The sequence below is a fragment of the Papaver somniferum genome, chromosome 2, assembly GCF_003573695.1.
Source record: "Papaver somniferum cultivar HN1 chromosome 2, ASM357369v1, whole genome shotgun sequence".
NCBI classification, from domain to species: domain Eukaryota; kingdom Viridiplantae; phylum Streptophyta; class Magnoliopsida; order Ranunculales; family Papaveraceae; genus Papaver; species Papaver somniferum.
The window spans coordinates 89,948,099-89,953,759 of NC_039359.1; positions in this window are offsets into that span (position 1 = coordinate 89,948,099).

A 5,661-nucleotide genomic window follows, 5' to 3' on the forward strand; every position below is an offset into this window, starting at 1 on the left:
AGCACAGCTCAGTTCAGCAGGCAGCAGCAGCAGGACCAGGAGCAACAGAGGCAGTTTACAGCTCCAGCACCAACATCTCCAAATATCCAGCAGGTTGCACAGCTGCAAGTCCTCAGCACCAGTAGCTTCTTAGCACCACAGTACTAAAGTATCAACAACAGCATCAAAGAGCAACCAGCAGCAACATGGGCCACAACACCAGTTCAGGAACTTCAGCTTCACTGCAGTTCCAACAGCAACAGCAGCTTCAAAACAGCACAGCCAAGTCCCCGGCAGCGGCGCCAAAAACTTGGTGTGAAAATGGGGTTGCACACAAAACTTGCAAGTATACAAGGCCAAGCTTTATAGTATAGGGATGAGTAGGGGTTTGTCCACAGGGACTTGTGAGTGTGATGAAGTCTTCCTAGCTAAAGTTATCCTACAGTGAGCTAAGGGTAGTAAATATGGTGACAGTGATAATGATCTAGAGTGGTAGTGAGCAGTGATGGATGAAGGCAGTGAATAGCAATGAGGTAACAGTGGTGGTGAAACAAAGGCATCAGCCTAAGGCAAAGGCATTGAGCAACAGTGACAGAAAAGGAAAAAGATGCAGAACTGTGTGAAGTTACTAAGGCAATTGAATCCACCTTGTGCCCTAATCAAGCAATGCAATCTAGGTTGAGTTGAAGACCTTGAGCATATGTTAGAATGGGAGGAAAATCAGCTTGCTCACTGATATGCCCCTAGCATTGACTGTCTTTTGACAGCACAATCAATCACAGGCATACCAGAGCACTGATTACTTCCCATTGCTCAAGCAAAACAGGCATCAAGAAAACTATCCTAACAATGCATCATCTAACAGTGCACTAGGCTTCATCAGAGCCTTAGTTGCAGTGAATTAGCTCATGCTAGACATATAAACAACATTAACATTCATCACATATGATAATAAGAGCAAATTCAAACAAAACATGACTGAAAATTTACAAAGCAAATGAACCAACAGTGTAAACATGAAACATATGAGAAACTGGCTAGTCCAGTTCTCTACAAGAGTGAAGCTAGCTAACAGCATATCCAAAACATTACACCCTCACTTTCTATTTATAATCAGAACACCCAATTAGGGTTTTTACACCCAACCCTAAAATTTGCAAACCCTAATTTTTAAATTCGAAATTAAACTCACTGATTCTCTGAATTTGTCTCCCCTGTGCTCGACCCATGCTTCCTTTTCGTCCTCTCCTTATTTTCCCATACTCTCTGATGCTCCTGTCGACTGATACTCAAACTCTAGCTCTCTTAGATTTATCTCATAGGGTGAATGAGATAGAGGTGAGAGAGATAGAGTTTAGAGTGATGGGTTTTGGTTTCTGGGATGTCGGGTGAAGGTGGAAGTGGTGAAGCTCGAGGTGGAGGAAGAGAGCAGCTATGCCATGGTCGGGGAAAGGGATTTGCAGGCTCTGCAAATTTTGGGAAGAAGGGGAAGAAGAGCTCGAGAGAAGAATGGGTTAGGGGATGTTTGTTTTGGGGTATAAGGGTTCGGTTGCTAGGGTGTTGAGCGGAATCATCTGAAATTGATGCGCAGCGAGGAGATCCGTTGGATAATCACTTACTAATTAAATCGAACGGCACGATGTAAACAAGCTCTGAGCGACCGTTAGATTTAGTGATACAACAAACCTGACGGCACCAGATGGGGTTAGGTGTTGTAGTGTTGGTCAGATGCATCGAAATCTGATGCACGATGACGCAGCGACCGTTGGATGATGGAATGGATCCAATCTTACGGTTAAGAAGGAAAACGGGTTTGGGTATTGAATTTTGGGTTTAGGATATGGGTTTGGGTTTAGGAATTGGATTTGGGATTAGGTAATCTTGAGCCCACTTCTTCTTTAATAACAATTTCTTCCTTTTTAAGCCCATTTTCATCCTTGAGTCTTCCATACCGCGTTCTGCACTTCTTTTCCGCTAGAGTTTCCTCCGGATTTTTCCCGTGTCTTTGCTCTTTTCGCTACGCTATTCATCCAAACTTTATTTGGTACCTAAAAATGCAAAATTAATTAATAAAAAGATTTATTCTTGAAAACAATGAAAATACAGAATATGGGATAAAATGTAGAATTAATGCACAAAAGATGAGTTAAATGCCAAGAAAAATATATAGAAATATGCACTTTTTAGCACTCATCATTCCTCAACTCCTACAACCAAGATGCTTCCATCCACTTAGATTGGTTAGTTCCATCCTTAATAAGCATAAATTTCTAGGCTCCGGAGTTTAATATAATGCAACTAAAAAGTTTTTCCCATACCCCCAAACTTAAATCTAGCATTGTCCTCAATGTTCTAAAGATAAAATGAAAAACATGAACAAGGAGAAACTGTTACCATTTGAAGCAAAAGAGTTAAGGAAAGATATTACCGTGTCGCATGAATATTCGGTTACCTCCCAAGAAGTGCTAAGTTTAATGTCTTCAGCCAGACTAAGAAAGAATTAATCACCTCGAATCATATAGCAATAATCGAGACAATTGTGGATCATCTGCATCAAAAAGTGTTACCACAAATAAAAGGAAACTGCAAGAAACCAAGAAAATGAACAACAAGAGCACACCCTTGTCTAGTTTCCTGTTTAAGATAACTATATCTAGTTGTGGTTAAGGTTCAGGTTTAGGTTCAATAAAGGGGTCTAAATGAAATATTTTCATGGGATGCACCTCCTCATAAGTAAGATCTGAAATCTCAGGTTGTAAAGTCTGCAAAAACTCAAATAATAATTTAGAAGCACATAATAATAACCTGAATAATTGAGGATCCTCATAGTCAATCATATTTTACTCAAACAGTTGACCGTAATGAAAGTGGTGGTCATTCCTAAGCAAATGTGCCGTTTCTATTTTCCTAAAGTGTTTAGGTTTAGTCTCAGAACTTAATAACTGAAACATTTGAAACCTATACATTCCCACATTTGGAAGAAAAGCTTTTGGTGGGAAAACAAATCAATCTGGGTATTATAGCCTGGGTAAACCATATCAACCAGAGGATGGGTTTCTAACAAATGAACTTCTTTATGGACATCACTACGTTCAGGAAAACGTGTATGAAGATAATCTTTTAAAATGGTTGAGGCACATATGTCAAGTCCCAAGTGAGGAACCTTTGTAAGAGTTAAATCACATGGAGAATGATAATCACCCACAAACTTAGAGTCTTGAGTTTCTCTAGATAGACTAGCTACAATTTCCTTAATTTCTAGATCGTCGGAATCCTGAAAATGGTAAATTGATTCTTCTAGGTTATACGCAGGTGATGCATCCACACTCATATTTAATAGCTCTACGAGTTCATCTTCTTCGTCTAAGACTATTGTTTCTAAATCGCTGGACACTAAAATAATATTCTCAGAATAAACTCGTTCCTCTAAACCATCACCGACTTCGTAATCAAAAGGAAATACTACATCGTCTAAAACGGGGGTATCACTAGTCAAATCCTCGTCCTTTTGAATAGGTGAATAATCATTAAAATTATTTGGATTCGAACTAGAAATAATATTACCATTGTAAAGCTCAATTGGAGAAATAAATTCCTGATCAATATACCTATATATTTCAGATTCTTCGTCAACACTATCCTCATCATAATAACATGAAAATAGTTGGACCTCATCTAAAGTAGTGTTACCAATTTTATCTTCGTCATCTTGATTATGAAAATAACTATTCTCATTTTCAAGGGTATTACTGGAAACACTATATTGGAAATTAAGATTATTTCGAGCAAGTCTTTCGTTCCTCTCTATCGCAAACCTATCTGTATTTTCAACTAGTATCTTGAGAGACTCTTTTAGAGGAAGAATAGGACCAGAATGATCAGCTATTATCTTGAGAGAATCTTCTAGAAGAAGAATAGGAACATAATGATCATAAGAAGGACTAGTTTTTAACTGTTTAATTAAGTCGTCCAAAGACGAGGAACTAGTACTATGATATTTTTCATTTTCTTGCTCGTAAGACCGGTACATATGTGGATAGAAATTGGGCTCACTATGGTATGGGTCATAAACTTGAAAAGGTCGGTGCTCCCAAACACTATCCACACTATGGTCATAAAAATAATGATGCCCAAGTTGTAAATCAGTTGGATATTCATTGTATTGGCTATTGTAATACCAGTTTGACATTCTTTTGTGTACGTGCAAATGCAGGGTTGACTAAAATGGGTAAGCTCAGGTTACCACAACAAAATATACCTATAGTCAAAGACTGGTCAAAGGTACAAGGCTGAGGTTTATGGACTTTCAGCTGGTAACTCCCATAAGGCCCAAGGTACGGGTTCAGCTTACTAATCCACGAGTTTTCCTAAAATCGGTAGTCTGACAATGCAATTGGTGTGTGCACGTGTATTTTTTTTTTAATAATAACAAAAAATACTAAAAATCAAAAAGAAATAGATAAAAACTAACAAAAACAACATCTTCGATTTTCTCTTTTTTTGGGCAAGTTTGACTTTCCACTTTTAGCTTTGAGTCAATCCTGCACAACAAAAACAAAAATACCAAAGACGTAAAAAAGAACAAAAAATATAAAAACTAATGAAAATAAATATACAAAACCTAAAAAATAAAATAAACCTAAACCTAAATACCTGAGTGAACGACATCTTTCTTACCACTTTACAACAACTTTCAAAACCCATCAGGTTCCAAAAAGATTTCCAAAAAGCAGTTATATCAGTATTAATGGAATCCAAAGAAGGGTTTTTCAGTTTTTCCTAACGTTGTTACTTGATGTTTTTCAGTTATATCAGTATTAATGGAATCCAAATGTTTTTCCTAATGTTGTTACTTGATGTTTTTTTCATGTGCCTCCCAAGTGTATCTTTTTCTTTTTTCCTAATAGTAAAATCACTTCGGGGTCCTGTCGGACGGTTTTAAATGAATAAAAGATCTGAAAATATATTGAGAGGCATATCATCAGCAGTTCAATGTGTATTTTTTCCAAGCGGCTGAAGATCAACCTATTAGTATCTACAATCAAGCACTCTCTCAAGTATATGAAAGACCAGCGAAATGAATGAGTATTCTCATCCCACAGTAATGTTTCTTTGTTGGACTGAAAAGGGAAAAGTTTATTAAGAGCGTCTAAGTTAACAGAATAGTGACAGAAACAAGAACAAAACTACAAGGAAGTGTGAAATATAGCGTCCAAATTCCAAATTAAAGTTGACAAACTATAACTATGAAAGATGTCTGCTTGCATGGCCCAATTAAACAACAAACACTTGATAGAAATAATGATTTGCTTAACGCTTCTCTTCACGTTGTTGTGTATTCGTTATTTGTCTCTTTCCACAAGCGACACCAAATTTCAAAAGGCAACAAAGACCATATTATTTTAATTCTTTTTTTGCTCTTGTTATGACCCCACTCCCACAATATTTTTCTCACATTTCCATTTTGCACCCAATTTATATCAAAATTATGCAGAAAGTAGTTCCATACCTCAAAAATCTCCTTGCATTGTAAAAACAAATCCTCATTTATTTCAGAATGACTACCACGAAATAAACAACTTGCATCTTGAACCAAATATGCATTATATAATAAATCTAGAGTCGGATCCCCATTATAGCACAAAGTCCAGGTTAAAAAAGATACTTTTGGGGAAACTTTTT